The 16,847-nt window shown below is 45.9% G+C and overlaps 1 long non-coding RNA gene across 1 annotated transcript in view; it reads left to right on the forward strand.

Annotated features, from left to right (window-relative positions):
- Positions 1-16,496, forward strand: part of LOC138491187 (uncharacterized) — an 82,122-nt gene extending 65,626 nt beyond the window's left edge. The window contains exon 3 of the long non-coding RNA XR_011275978.1: positions 12,814-16,496. This is a non-coding gene — a long non-coding RNA (uncharacterized lncRNA). The remainder of the gene's footprint in view (positions 1-12,813) is intronic.
- The last annotated feature ends 351 nt before the right edge of the window (positions 16,497-16,847 follow it).

Raw genomic sequence — 16,847 nt, forward strand, 5'->3', positions numbered from 1 at the left:
TCACAACAGCGGTAGAAAAGAAACGGGCTCTTGTGCGAGGGGCCACCGGTTGGGGTATGGACTACTCACCGGTCCCCGACGCAGGCAGACCCAGACTTCTCCAGTTCAGTTCACGTTGCTGGCAGGTTCAACTGCGATGATTAGGACGTCTCGACACCGTTTAGATTCTGCGTAGCAGGATGCAGGGTCGAGGGTGTCCCAAATGCAGCGGATGTGCACGGGTTGTTACCACAGCAGGGCAACACGGTAACCATGTTTACTCTGGTCCAGGCGCCCTCGTCTCACTTCAGACCTGGGAATGCCAAGTGTACAAAATTCGGTGTGAGGGTGCCGTAGACGCAGAGCAAGCAGTAGACCAAGTTTCGAGGGCTTCACCGAAACGGCGGTGGTGACAGAGCAAAGCGTCCTGCGTAAGCTGGTCAGCCCACTGGTTGGCCCAGGGATACTTCCAAAGAGGCTTACTTGCAGGGTTGGATGAAGGTGCCGGGAATAGTTTATCCCACTATTCCAATGTGTTGAAGCGCCTTCGCAGACCTTCTAGGACGATCAGATGCAGAGGGGTCTCGCATGACGACAGCAGTTCAGGGTGCCAAACCTTCAGCGGGTCGCCAGGGGTTCCTCAACTCAGCTTCTTGTTGCAGGATACTTGGCTCCTTATCCCTTGTTCGGTGTGAACTCATGAGATCGACATGGTAGTGGTGTTTTCAGCCTCCACTTATCCAAAGTTCCCTTCGCGCCAAAACGGAGAGGACTCAATGGGAGATCTGATCACAAACACTCACACCATACGTGGACCTATCACGGACCATGGTGGTCCCAGGCATTCAGGACACTCCAGACTCTCTGGCACCCAGGATGTGTATTGGGAACAGACATCCCAACCCACGTCCTGGAGGCACACACAAGGCATGCAGAAGCCCGCGAAAGCTTTGGGTTTCACGGGAAAGTGAATGACCAAATAAGGACTGACCCGGGTCGGCTCGACCTGGGGAAGGTAAAGGGGCAAGACGGTCAGCAGACAGGACAAAGAACCTCGTGGCATGGCCATTTTGGAGCCAAGACACTCATTTTTGCCAAACGCGGTAAGCGCGGATAACATGGTGAAAAAGGGTTCAAAACACAAGAGAAACGATAGCTGCCACCAGTCCTGTCCGTGACACACTTGCACAGTTCATAATAAGTCCGGCGAGATTTTCTAGGGCCTTTGGAATGACTAGAGACCCAAGAGCGCTGTAAAGTAAGTTACACTGCACTCTTGTTTCATGTTGCACACAAGCTGCAACATGAGGAAAGGACTAAGGGAAACGAAGTCTCCCAGTACTGACTGTCTTAAGGGCATGTCAGTTTCCCCATAAGAATTGAGCGAAAGCCCAGAGGAGTGCGGCAGAAGGCTGCGCTTCTCTGGCAAAGTCTAGATCCGGGTGTAAAACAAAAGCAAAAGGTTTGGGGGTTGCCAATTGGAGGGAAAATTACATACAATATGAAATCTTTCCTAACAGTCACGCTCACACCCACACTAAAATGTTGAATGTTAAATGTTAAAGGTATTTATGTAGCGCACCGTCACCAACAGAGTTGGTCCCCAGGCGCTCAGGTGGATCTGTAAAACCAAGAGGTGGGGGGGTTGGGTGAGTGGGCGAAGAGGGCGTAGGAAAGTGAGAGGTTGGTGTACTGTTGGCAGCTTCAGATCGGTATTATATATGCTCTGAGCTTGGGGTGTGAGTATAGGATTGAAGCGGGTCCTCGTGTGCTGTTGTTGCAATATATGTGTTGATTGTTTGTGTTGCAGTGTGGTGAAGTGCATGCGGTTTGCTGTGAGAGAGGCGGTTGTGTGGGCTTTTCTGTGAATTAAGTATGCAGAAATTTGAGGTTTTGGTTAGTGGGTGATATTTCTCTTAATCTGTGTGGTTTTCGTTTATGTATCCGGTTGCTAACGTTTACAGTCCGTTCTGGATGCGACGCAGGCCGATGTCCACAATTATATCCAAGTGCTGCTCAAACTAGTATTCACAGTTCTGAGTGTGGGATTTGCTAGCATTCACAATTCCATCCAAGTGCAATATTTGCCAACCGCCAGAGTTACATCCAGATGCGACGCAGGCTAATTTGTACAATTCTATCTAAGTGTGGCAAATGCTAATATTCACAAATCCATCTAGATGCGATGCAGGTTAAAATTAGCAATTCTATCTAAGTGTGGCACATGCTAACATTCACAATTCTATCTAAGTGTGGCACATGCTAAAATGTGCGATTCTATCTAAGTGTGGCACATGCTAAAATGTGCAATTATATCTAAGTGTGGCACATGCCAAGATTCACAAATCGATCTAAGTGTGGCACATGCTAACATTCACAATTCTATCCTAGTGTGGCACATGCTAAAATTCACAATTCTATCTATGCAGGGCACATGCTAAAATGTGCGATTCTATCTAAGTGTGGCAAATGCTAAAATGTGCGATTCTATCTATGTGTGGCATATGCTAACATTCACAGTTCTATCTGAGTATGGCAACTGCTAATACTCCCATTTCTAAGTGTGGTACATGCTAAAATTCACAGTTTCGTGGTGGGATAATGTAGAGTGGCAGGAGTTTTCTGGACTAGAGTAATTGCTCCACTCCCAAACTATGCCACACTTACTTTGGTGGTTGTTGCTGGTTGACGGCTGGCCACTGGCTTTCCCTGCTGACATCTGCAGACACAGTCTGGTGCCCCCAATGTAGGAGCCGCCCTTTGCCTTGTGGGCCCTTAGCTGCAGGGGCTGCCGGGCAGGGTGCGGCACTAGGGCTAAGGTATTTATGGATCCTTTTGGCCATTGCCGGTGTTGGTGAGTGGCGGGCGGACGGATATTGGAGGGCGGGTGCCTGACCTACCAAATGCCAGTGTAATCTATGAGGCAGCCAATCAGGGTCGGGGGCCAGCTATGTGTTTGGACCATCTGGGAAGCAGGAAGGGGAGATGCGAGAGACAAGAGGAGCGTGCACGGCACAATTGGGGCATTTTTTAAAAGCACAAGCCGTTAGTGGCTCCAGATAGGGTCTTCCACCTTACCTGCTGCCAGGACAATAGAAATTGCAGCGGTAGGCTCCGGTGCTTAGGCGTTAGCCCCTCAATGTTTCCACAGCATGCATCAGCCAATCAGGGCCAGGGAGCCGGCTATGTGGGTTGGACCAGCTGGGAAGCAGGAAGGGGAGAAGCGAGAGACAGGAGGGGCGCGCATGGTGCAATTGGGGCATTTTTTTAAAGCACAAGACGTTACTGGCTCCAGATGGGGGTCTTCCACCTTACCTGCAGCCAAGACATTAGAAAGTGCAGTGGTAGGCTCTGGTGCGTAGGGGGTTAGGCCCTCGCTGTTTCCACACCGTGCATCTGCCAATCAGTGCACGGGGGCCAGCTATGTGGGTTTTGACCAGCTGGTAAGCATGAAGTGGAGAAGCGAGAGACACGAGGAGCGCGCATGGCACAGTTGGGGCATTTTTTAAAAGCACAAGGCGTTAGTGGCTCCCAATGGTTGTCTTCCACCTTACCTGCTGCCAGAACATTAGAAAGCATCTAGATGCAATGCAGGCTGAAATGTGCGATTCTATATAAGTGTGGCACATGCTAACATTCACAATTCTATTTAAGTGTGGTACATGCTAAAATTCATAAATCTATCTAAGTGTGGCACATGCTAACATCCACAATTCTATTTAAGTGTGGCACATGCTAAAATTCATAAATCTATCTAAGTGTGGCACATGCTAAAATTTCGCCATTCTATCTAAGAGTGGCACATGCTAAGATTCACAAATCTATCTAAGTATCTCAACCATTGGTTCTCTAATCACCTTAAAACTCTTAGATTAGAAAAATGCAAAAAGGAACAAGCCTGGAGACAATCTACCACAGACCACAACAAAATATTGCTCAATAAAATAACGTCCAACTACAAAAAAGAAATCATAGCTGCCAAACAAGAGTATTACAACCGGAGGATTGCACAATCCAACTCCAGCACCAAAGAGCTGTTTACGATCATTAAAGAACTGAAAACGCCTGCGCTAACTCCAGATACTTGCGTGAAGGACAAACAATGGTGCACCAGCGTCCAAAATGCCCTAAACAATAAAGTCACAGGCCTTCAAACTAAAATTAAAAACAAGAAAGATTCCATAGCCAAACCAACCAACCCCACTAACATGACCCCGCGCCCCACACACCAACACCCTTTGCCCAACCCCTCTCGCTTTAGCTTTTCCAAAGTCTCCACTCTTGAAGTGGAAAAAAACATTCTCAGCCTAAAACCATCTAACTGCCAGGGCGACCTTTGCCCCCCACAAATTATTAAAGATGCAGCAAGAGACCTCTCGCCATTCATCACAAGACTCATCAATGCCTCCTTCTCCTCAGGTACCGTGCCCAGCAACCTCAAAGAGTCCTGGGTCCTCCCCCTTCTCAAAAGGCCCTCTCTTGACCCCTCCATTCCCACCAACTACAGACCCATTACCACCGTCCCCTTCCTGCTCAAGATATTAGACAAGACAGCCTACCAACAAATCCAGAAATTCCTTGAAATAAACCATCTCCTCGGTATCTGGCAATCAGGCTTCAGACCCCAACACGGGACAGAAACTGCCCTTATCGACCTGAAGGCTCAAACTGACACTCTGAGAGACAATGGGAAAACTGCTTTATTGTTCCTCCTTGACCTTTCCACTGCATTTGATCTAGTTGATCACAAAATCTTATGCAATCACCTGGACTCAGCTGCCCACTTTTCCCAAGAAGCCATTGGCTGGATCAAGTCATTCCTCAGCAACAGATCCATGCGTGTATTCTCCACCACAGCTGCCGCCGACCCCATTCCCATCACTTGCGGAGTCCCCCAGGGTTCATGCATCTCCCCTACTCTGTACAACGTGTTCACGAAGCCCCTGTTTGATGATCTAGATGGTATGGGTATCATCTACGCTAATTATGCCGATGATACCCAGATCCTCATCCCATTGACGGGAGATTACAACCATGATTTGGCCTTGGTGAACAAGGTGTACCTCATCATCCAGGCATGGATGGCATTTCACAGTCTATGCCTGAATGATGAAAAGACTGAACTCATCATACTTGGTTCCACTGCAAACCTAACCAAATTGGACCACAACTACTCCAGCTTCACACTTCCCACTCAATAACAGCCAAACACTTACCATACACCTAATTTACCGTCCGCCAGGACCCATCAGTACCTTCGATGAAGACCTCAACGCCATCCTAACTAATAATCTTAAAACCTCATCTCAAGTCCTCACCATGGGGGACTTCAACCTAGGCTACAACGACCCAGCAGACCCTATATCTAATTCTATCGCCACCACCCTTGCTGAACTAGGCTTCGCGCAAAGAAGCATGGCCCCCACTCACTCGAAAGGTAGAATACTTGATTGGGTGGCCGATTACAACTGTGTAGCAAACATCACCAATATCTCACCGTTAATCTGGTCCGACCATCACCTAGTCTCGTTCTGGCTAACTACCGATAGACCGACACCTACGCCTACCACAACAGCCCCACCTATCCTCACCAGAAACAAGAAAAACATTACCGCAGAAAGACTCATCCCGAACCTTCTCCCCATCCTTGATTCACTTCCGGACAACACAGATCCAGAGATCCTAGTTGAGGAATATAATAAAGCCATGGCCACAGCACTGGACCTCATCGCCCCTCTCAAACTCAGACCCAGCAAACAGAAATCACACCTCAACAAATGGTATACACCATTCCTCAAAAATTTGAGGCAACAAAAGAGAAATTGCGAGACTACATGGAAAAAATGTCCCTCAGCTGCTAATAAACTCAATCTATCTAAAATAACTGCACTCTACAAAAAAGAAATATACATGGCCAAATGAACTTCCTTTGACTCTCGCATATCATCTGCCAAGTCCAATATGAAAGAACTCTTTTCCATTCTCAAAGAAGTCGAAACCCCCATACTACCCCTTGATACCTGCACCAAAGATAAAAACTGGTGCTCAGAAATTCAGAATGCCCTGGCCAATAAGATCAAGACCCTCCAAACTAAAATCTCTAGCAAAAAAGCGACCTTAAAAGACTTGCCCCCCTCCAGAAGACCAGACAAGTGCGTAACCACAGACCCCACCCGTTTCAAATTTTCAAAAGTCAATACTCTCGACGTAGAAAAAATTATCTTGTCCTTGAAACCCTCTAACTGCCAGGGAGACCTTTGCCCAGCACAGCTTATCAAAGACGCTGCTCGCGATCTTTCACCCTTCATTACGAAACTGATCAACGCCTCTTTCACCACTGGCTCCATCCCCACGAATCTAAAACAATCCTGGGTACTTCCATTACTAAAAAAACCTACTCTTGACCCAGCCATACCTACCAATTACCGACCTATAACAACTGTTCCCTTTTTACTAAAAATCCTAGACAAGGTCGCCTACGTTCAAATACAGAGGCACCTGGAAGAACACCACCTCCTAGGATCCAGACAATCAGGATTCCGCCCTCAACATGGGACTGAGACTGCACTCATCGACCTGAAAGCTCAGATTGACACACTCAGGGACAAAGGACAAGTTGCCTTGCTCCTCCTGCTTGACCTTTCTGCTGCTTTCGATCTGGTCGACCACTCTGTCCTATGCTCACATCTCCACACAGCAGCACACTTCTCGCCTGAGGCCATCTCTTGGATCACCTCATTCCTTAACGGTAGAACTATGAGGGTCTTCTCGCCCACAGCTGCAGCAGATCCCATACCCATCACCTGTGGTGTACCACAGGGCTCCTGCGTATCCCCTACAATGTACAACATATTTACCAAGCCCCTTTTCGATGATTTGGATCATCTTGGTATCACCTACACTAATTATGCAGATGATACTCAGATCCTCCTTCCGCTTTCTGGAGATTATGGAAAGGATTTGGCCTTGCTAAATAGGGTGTACATCATCATCCAGGCATGGATGGCCACTCACGGACTATGCCTGAGTGATGAGAAAACAGAGCTTATCATCATGGGCACAACACACAGTCTAAGGAAACTCAGCCCGGCCTACAACTCTTTCAAGATAGATGGGAACAACATTAAAGTTGGTCAGGAGGTTAAAACTTTGGGCTTCTACTTAGACTCTAACCTCTCCTTCAAAAGACAACTGAGCTCACTGGCATCCTCATCTGCATACACGTGCAAACTTATCCGCTCAGCTAAACCATTTCTGTCAGATACCAGCTGTCTTACAATCGCTAGAGCCCTTATACTATCCCGCCTTCACTATTGTAATGCCCTTTACCTGGGATCCTCCAAGGCTACCACTAGCAAGATACAAACTCTCCAGAATAACGCCCTGAGAGCAGCCCTAGGGATCCCCAGAAGAGAGCATATATCAGGACTCAGTGAACTGAACAATTGGCTCTCCACCAGAGATAAAATTCTCCTAAAAACGGCTTCACTCACCTACAAATCCCTTAACAATGCCGCCCCGATCTACCTGATTAACAGGTTCCATAGACAAGTTTCCGCGAGACCCCTCAGAACGGCTTACAAAGACCGCCTCTCTGTCCCAAATTATAAACTCGCCACCATAGGAGGTAACAGCTTCCCGGTAAAAGCAGCCAAACTTTGGAACTCCTTGCCCCCTAACCTTAGAGCAGACATGCCCTACCTGTACTTCCGCTCTAAGGTCATCTCATGGCTGAAACTGAAGGACCTCCCAGACAATTAAATGCCAAGGTTATTCCTCATGTGATCCGTACTGGTATGCATGCCACTTCTATTGTGTATATATTGTATATATTGCTTGATTTCTCTGCTGTTCTGTACATTCTCCCCACTCCAATTCGTACTTTTACACCTTGTAACCAAGTTTCGCATATTCTTGTACATGCTGCGCCCTGATACCCCTGGGTATAACTGCGCAATATAAATAATAAACTAAACTAAACTAGATGGGAACCCGATTAAAGTAGCTAAGGAAGTGAAAACCTTAGGAATATACATTTACTCCTCCCTCTCCTTCCATAAACAGGTTAGCTCCATGGCATCCTCCATGACCTACACATGTAAGCTTATAAGAGCAGCCAAACGCTTCTTATCCACCCAGAGCTGCATTACATTAGCAAGAGCCCTTGTATTATCAAAACTGGACTATTGTAATGCCCTTTACGTAGGAGCTAGCAAACAGGTTACTAACAAAATACAGACGCTACAAAACAACGCTCTCAGAGCAGCGCTCAGCATCCCCAAGAGAGAACACATCTCTAACATTAGGAGAGCCCATAACTGTCTCAACACTACTGATAAAATCCTGCTAAAAGTAGCCTCACTAACACACAAATGCCTCAACAACGCTGCCCCCCGCTACTTAGTCGACAGAATAAGTAAACACACTTCCAATAGACCTACTAGAACCTCTAACGCCAATCTGCTCACAGTTCCTCGGTTCAATCGCACCAAAATGGGTGGCAACAGCTTCCAGGTGAAAGCAGCCCAACATTGGAACTCCCTACCGCCCTCCCTAAGGACACCCCAAACCTACACACACTTTAGACGCAACTACATACATTGGATAAAGAACAAAGACCGCTAATACCATCCAACCCTCCACCGACACCCACTATGTAAATATGTATACTTGTAAATCTGCAAACCTTTGTCTTTATCGTGACTGCTGTAACCATCTATGATCCTATTGCAATCATTGTAATGCATTGTAACATGTAACTAAGCTGTGAATAACCTTGCTGCTCCTGTACCCTCATACCCTCGGGTCTGGTGCGCAATACAAATGAATAAACTAAACTAAACTAAGTGTGGCACATGCTAAAATGTGCAATTCTATCTATGTGTGGCACATGCTAACATTCACAGTTCTAAGTATGGCAACTGCTAATACTCACATTTCTAAGTGTGGTACATACTAAAATTCACAGTTTCGAGGTGGGATAATGTAGAGTGGCAGGAGTTTTCTGGACTAGAGTAATTGCTCTACTCCCAACCTATGCTACGCTTACTTTGGTGGTTGTTGCTGGTTGACGGATGGCCACTGGCTTTCCCTGCTGACATCTACAGACACAGTCTGGTACCGCCAATTTTGGAGCCGCCCTTTGCCTTGTGGGCCCTTATCTGCAGGGGCTGCCGGGCAGGGTGCTGCCCTAGGGCTAAGGTATTTATGGGTCCTTTTGGCCATTGCCGGTGCTGGTGAGTGGCGAGCAGCAAGGTATTGTAGGGTGGGTGCCTGGCCTACCAAATGCCAGTGTATCCTATGAGACAGCCAATCAAGGTCCGGGGGCCAGCTATGTGGGTTGGACCAACTGGGAAGCAGGAAGGGGAGAAGCGAGAGACACAAGGGGGGCATGGTGCAATTGGGGCATTTTTTAAAAGCACAAGCCGTTAGTGGCTCCAGATAGGGGTCTTCCACCTTACCTGCTGCCAGGACAATAGAAATTGCAGCGGGAGGCTCCGGTGCATAGGGGTTAGGCCCTCAATGTTTCCACAACATGCATCAGCCAATCAGGGCCTGGGAGCCGGCTATGTGGGTTGGACCAGCTGGGAAGCAGGAAGGGGAGAAGCGGGAAACACGAGGGGGGGGGGCATGGCGCAATTGGGGCATTTTTTAAAAGCACAAGCCATTACTGGCTCCAGGTGGGGGTCTTCCACCTCACCTGCTGCCAGGACATTAGAAAGTGCAGTGGTAGGCTCTGGTGCGTAGGGGGTTAGGCCATCGATGTTTCCACACCGTGCATGTGCCAATCAGTGCACGGGGGCCGGCTATGTGGGTTTGACCAGCTGGTAAGCAGGAAGGGGAGAAGCGAGAAACACGAGGAGCACGCAGGGCACAATTGGGGCATTTTTTAAAAGCACAAGGCGTTAGTGGCTCCTGATGGTGGTCTTCCACCTTACCCGCTGCAAGAACATTAGAAAACATCTAGATGCAATGCAGGCTAAAATTCACGATTCTATTTAAGTGTGGCACATGCTAACATTCATAAATCTATCTAAGTGTGGCACATGCTAAAATTTCGATTCTATCTAAGTGTGGCACATGCTAAAAATGTGCAGTTCTATCTAAGTGTGGAACATACTAACATTCACAATTCTATCTAAGTGTGGCGCACGATAACATTCACAATTCTAAGTGTGGCACATGCTAACATTCACAAATCTATCTAAGTGTGCACATGCTAAAATGTGTGATTCTATCTAAGTGTGTGTGACACATGCTAAAATATGTGATTCTATCTAAGTGTTGCACATGCTAACATTCACAGTTCTATCTAAGTGTGGCAACTACTAATACTCACATTTCTAAGTGTGGCACATGCTAACATTCACAGTTTCGAGGTGGGATAATGTAGAGTGGCAGGAGTTTTCTGGAGTAGAGTAATTGCCATGCCACACTTACTTTGGTGGCTGTTGCTGGTTGACGGCTGGCCACTGGCTTCCCCTGCTGACACCTGTGGACACAGTCTGGCGCCACCAATTTAGGAGCTGCCCTTTGCCTTGGGGGCCCTTAGCTGCAGGGGCTGCCGGGCAGGTTACTGCCCTAGGGCTAAGGTATTTATGGGTCCTTTTATCCATTGCCGGTGCTGGTGAGTGGCGGGGGGCAGGGTATTGGAGGGTGGGCTCCTGGCCTAACAAATGCCAGTGTACCCTATGAGACAGCCAATCAAGGCCCAGGGGCCGGCTATGTGGGTTGGACCAGCCGGGAAGCAGGAAGGGGAGACGCGAGTGACACGAGGGGCACGCATGGCGTAATTGGGGCATTTTTTTAAAGCACAAGGCGTTAGTGGCTCCAGGTGAGGGTCTTCCACCTTACCAGCTGCCAGGACATAAGAAAGTCCTGGCAAAACAAATAGATCTCACAGTCACACACTATTTTGTTGTACCATATTCTTTAAGGGTCATTAGCTCTATGTGGATGCAGGGCCAGTCCCAGCTCAGAGAGGTGGGTGGCATTGAAGCCTAGCGGGCGTCGGCGTGCCACCTGATGAATTAATATGATGCCGTTTGAACCATGGGCCCCCAGGCCCTACGTCGAACCCGTTTAATGTCCCGTGCTCATGCAGACAGCCAAAGTCCTGCAATGCACCTGAAGGAGGGGTTGTGCACATCCAAGTCGCTAGACTCAGTGCAGGTAGGCAGGGCTAGAGTCTGTGCGGTGCCTCTCGGCCTGAGTGGTTGCCCTGTGCCTATGGAAGACGAGGCTATCCCACTGCCCATTTGAGAGGACTGGCGGCCGCTGCACCTGCTGGGCCGGAGCGAGTGCTACTGGCAGCTTCTGCCATCCGTGTGGGCCACTCAATGTGAGCTAGATTGGTAGACGTCTGGGTGAGGGGGGACCTTGCAGTTCTCTCTCTCTCTCTCTCTCTCTCTCTCTCTCTCTCTCTCTCTCTCTCTCTCTCTCTCTCTCTCTCTCTCTCTCTCTCTCTCTCTCTCTCTCTCTCTCTCTCTCTCTCTCTCTCTCTCTCTCTCCCTCTCTCATGTAAACGCTCATATAAGTTCTGAGTCATCCCATGTCCTCCCCTCTCCTCTTTGTGAACTATAATATTGTCACTTTCATTAAAGAACCTCTTGCCACAGGCTCAGGAATCTTTCTGGATATAAACGGTTCTGTCTGCGAGACATTCTAGACTGAACAAGTTCCTGGTGGACTAAAGTTCAAAATGAATTCTTGAATTATTCTAGGGCACAATCAATGTGTGCATGGTTGCCTCGAAATCAGAATATAGAGGAGCCGTGAATGGTTTAAAGTCGCATGTATTCTAGAAGATGGATATGCTGTGCAAAACAAGTGTTATTGCCAAGACATTAAAAACAGTGGTATATATACACATGTGATAAAAGACATAAGGAGCCTGTCTTTACTTAAACCTATTCATAGAAATATAATTCACTTCATAACACACAGAATGCACAAGCTTCAGGAAGCATGGTTGCAACACATTGGAGAAGCTACTGAACAAACATGATTGGTTGCACGTGTAGGACATTTGTAATCAGTCAGTCGTTAGCTATTTGTGACACAATCACTTAGTCATTCGTAAATGTCAGATCATAACATCTTTCTAAGACTCTATCTATCACTATTGCCCTTATTTCCTAGAATGAAAGTGTCAGAAATGCGAGGTCGGGCATCTATCATGTATATGTATAAGCTATTCATTTGTATGCATGTCCCATTGACACCTATTGTGGTTGTATATGATTTTATGTTTACGTTTTATAGATTGTATGTAATTGTTGCAGTGATGCTTATATTTGAAAAGTATTATACTAAATCACATTTAAATATTAAATTAAGTCAAAAAATGAATGATCGAAGTCAGAGAAAAGTCTTTAAATACGTCCAAAAGTTAATTACTGAAGACAGGTTCTACATGTATCGCGTTTCGGCGCCTCTTGTTTGTTTGCCTTCCTCAGGACCTGCATGTGATATTGGCAGTGACCCTGTTCAAGTAAAAAGAAAGACATGTCGAAGTGCCAGTTACTAATGAGATTTTTAAAAGACTCAAAGTTACCAAACAAGGGTCGATGGAGAGAACCAACCACTGTTCTGTCCCGGGAGCAATGTGTTCCTTAGAAGGAAGGTAGTCGCTAAACTGACACTCACAGCTAAGTTATAGGTAGCATATTCAGGTTTATGTACTGCATCTGGGAGAAACAAGCACAAAGTAGTTATAAAGATGTGTAACCAGATGGCCTAAGAGAGATGGAATGCATAGCCATTGCATCAAACTTTATATTAAATACTTTATATTGTCACTTTCATAAAAGAAAACCTCTCCTCTTTCCACAGGCCCATGGATCTTTCTGGATATAAACTGACAGACAGAAATCTGCAACACATTCCAGACTGAACAAAGAGATGTGTTCCCTGGTGGACTAAAGTTCAAAAATGAATTCTTGAATTATTCTAGAACACAATCAATGTGTGTGTGGTAGCCTCGAGATCAGAATATAGAGGATTCATGGAATGCATGTACTCTAGAAAGTGAATATGCTCTGCAAAACAAGTGGTATTTCTAAGACATTAAAAGCAGTGGTATATAATACACACATGTGATAACAAACATAAGGAGCGTGTCTTTACTTAAACATATACATAGAAATATGGTTACAGGTATTGAGCCATTTTGAAAACAATTCCAAGCTGTCAATTCCAAATGAAGATGACAGCAGTGCTGTACGCCTTCCACATTTTAATGTGGTTAATATGCAAGGAATTCCCATACCCTTATAGCAAAATACTGATGATGATATGCATTACACTGTGTGTGAATCATCACATGCCCTTTATGTTTACTTGTACATCAGGCTATTCTCTGTACAAACACTGCGTGCCTTGTAACTTTCAACCATTGCAAGGTGGGCTGTACTATGCAAGACTTTTTTCTATTTTGCTTTTTTTATTTTAAGCTCCCTGAATCTTTAGTTTTGTTCAGTGGCACCTCCAGTAATCCTTCCTTCAATGTTAGTGTAAAGGACCTAACAAAATGTAGAATAAAACCTATAATTGTCTCTCTTTCTCTCTCTGTCTCTGCCTCACTCTATGTCTTTGTCTCGTCTCTCTCTCGCTCACTCTCGGCGTTAGTCACGTTTTCTGGTGCACGCTTGCATGCGCTATCCCAACCGTACTATCCCAACCATACAGGAAGAGGAGCTTCTGGGTTTTCGAACAGTGACAGGTTCGAGGAGAGCATCATTGACAGAGTCATTTGAAAAGGTGAGAGGTGAGGTCCGGCCTGGTATTTGGAGACATACATGTTCATTGTGTGTGTCCTACAGGGATGTTGCCATCACACTGAGGGCCCGATGCCTATACCAACAAGCATGCAAAGGACTGTATAGGATTGCGGTGGGTGCTGAGGGTCTGACAGCCCTTGCAATGGATAAGAGGACCACGCTTCATGGTGTTCTGTTCAGGGTATTTTTTTCTATTTTGTGTTAATTATTAGTGTTCCTGCATACTGTAGGAAATGTACATGCTCTGCAGCACTAACAGCCAATCAGTGGCCAGCAAGCAAAATTACACATTGCCTTAGTGTTAACAGAAGAAGCAGCTCACAGGTTTAAATCTGAGTGGGTGACTTTCGCAGGAAGGTAGAGAGGGCACTTTGAGAAACAGAATGCTGTGTATTCTCATCAAAACAAGTTATTGAAAATATGTATGTATATTCTATCATACTAATATTGCAAACAGCCGCTTTTCAACATTTTACAATGTTCATATCTAGTAATCACTTGCACCATTTTGTAGATATAGAACCAAACATGACACTTGTTTACTGAGCAAAGCACACTATCAAAACGTAGACTAACCATATACATTATTTTCTGATAGAAGGTTATACTTCCAAGATGTGCAGCCTGGTACACTACTGTTGTACTTATTCAAAATACCAATATTAGAAAGGGGAAGGGGACAAACTGCACTAATTTGAATTTTTGGCTGCTTTGCATAATGTCAAAGAGCATTTGAGGGAAGATGGGAATGACCACATAGCTATTATTTTAATTGACAACTATGTCTGTGATCAAAGGCCTAAATGCCTGATTCACTAAGTACATAACAAACTGGGTTTGGCGCTCATTTCATTTTTCTAATCACTCACCGTAACGTTAAACGTTAACGTTGGACATAAGTATTTGGAGAGCCTCTGAATTTGGATATGAGGATAAAATGGCTGCAGCATCTGTCACTTTGTTGTGGTCTGCCTCCTTCATTTCCAAACCTGGGCCAGGGGTTCCATCATAGAGTGACCAATGGAGCCAGAATATTAGAAGGGTAGCAGGTCAGAGGGGAAGCCAGCTCTCAGGTTAATGATGGGTGCATGTATAGAACTATATGCATGCCCAGTCCCTAATACACAGACATGTTCAGAGAATTATATATACATGATCATTGTCTTACTCCAAGGAATTGCTCGAAAACTCCAAGCGCTACAGCAAGTTAAACCTTGGAAAGGTGGGAGATCTTTGTGGATTTCTGAAATGGCTTTGCTGCTTTAAAGGCTGCGAACAATAGTAACTACTGGGAGGGCCACATTGCTTTACGTGCTGGGGCAACTGTGTGGGGTGGGATGCTGATGGAGCTTTATATGCTGGGGGACCATGTGTTCACTGGCATCATGGCAGTAGCTATGCATTGGTGGAATCCCCCCAATCTAAATCCTGCACTAGTAACATCAGTACCCTGTGGGCAATGATAAGTAACCTGCCAATCCGAGCAGCCTCTTTTCGAAGTGAGCAGCCCTGTCCTGTTTCAGCATGAGTCATCACTCCTGACAGGCTTTCACTGAGCACAATATTTGCACATTTGAGTAGCTCTACTGGCTGGTTGACCATTTGAGTAGCTCTACTGGCTGGTTGCCCATTAGAGCAGCTCTACTGGCTGCTTGCCCATTTGAGTAGCTCTACTGGCTGGTTGGCCATTTGAGCAGCTCTACTGGCTGGTTGGCCATTTGAGTAGCTCTACTGGCTGGTTGCCCATTTGAGCAGCTCTACTGGCTGCTTGCCCATTTGAGCAGCTCTACTGGCTGGTTGGCCATTTGAGTAGCTCTACTGGCTGGTTGCCCATTTGAGCAGCTCTACTGGCTGCTTGCCCATTTGAGCAGCTCTACTGGCTGGTTGGCAATTTGAGCATCACCAATATAGCAGCATTTTGGAATATATGAGGAACACCCAGACGAAGTCCCTGTTCAATCTGCTGTGGCAGCGACCATCTTGGTGTTTTTCCGGTGAAAAAGAAAAAATGGTTGCACTCTAAAGGAGCACTGGGGTGCAGATAGTTATCACCACCACTTCAGGGGGAATACCAGGTCAGTAACTAGGCTGGGGTTGGTGGGACATTACTGGCCCGGTACACACACCCTAACCTCACCTGAAGTTAGGTAATAGCTAGATTATTGGCTTCAAAGGGATCTGGTTGATGAATTCAGAGGGAAGGAAGTGGGCCATTCCGTTCAATGTTCTCAGTACGCATGTACAGTGTGCTGATATCCATCGTCCTTTTTTAGTTTTGGCTATTAGGTGGCGCTGGAAGCACTACCTTTAAGCCAAACCTATGGTCATTAAAATAAGAGCTTTAACATAAGAGCTTCAAAAAGGGCTTTGAATGAGGGTCCCATGCATTTCAATGCAGATCACATATGAGGATGCATTTGTGGTGTTTAGCTATGTGTACCGCCCATTTAACACCCACCTCCAGGTCAAATTGTTATGGCTTTCCTCTCATTCCCACCCATCTTCCCTCAAGCCACACCCTTTTTTGCACTCTTTTACCTGCATCTGTATTGTGTGCTGAATTTGTCAGCCATTTTTACTTCCAAAATGGCGGCTGCTATATGTTAATGTTAATAAAAAGTAATCATTGATGCTTTAAAAAATATTCGCTACAACTTTGAAGTTATGTTACACATTTTAATGTATTTTGTATTTAAAATAAACAAGTTACTGTAACAGTTATGTTTTGATCTAAAATGGCTATGAAAATGTTTATATACTGATTTGTGGAGGATTGGTGAAGTGTTTTGATGTAAGCAGAACCTGATTGGCTGTGTAGTTGGTGATGTCAGTATGATGTGATTGGCTCTCCAGTCTGAGTTTGTTTACCCAGGCAGCCATTTTCTTTCAGCATTCTATGATAGCTAACACTGTTTATTTTGTTACATTGTGGGTGCACTCACTCTCACTGTGCTGTGCGTGAGGATGGAATTCTGAAGAAATGTTAATTTAATTTATCCAGCCCAAGCATGCCACATATTGTGCTCCATTTATGGAGTGCTTTAGAAAAACCAAAATGACTGTCAGAGTTACTAGTCAGAGTAAGCG

This window comes from Ambystoma mexicanum, chromosome 10, assembly GCF_040938575.1.
Source record: "Ambystoma mexicanum isolate Mex_15411 chromosome 10, UKY_AmexF1_1, whole genome shotgun sequence".
NCBI classification, from domain to species: Eukaryota; Metazoa; Chordata; class Amphibia; order Caudata; family Ambystomatidae; genus Ambystoma; species Ambystoma mexicanum.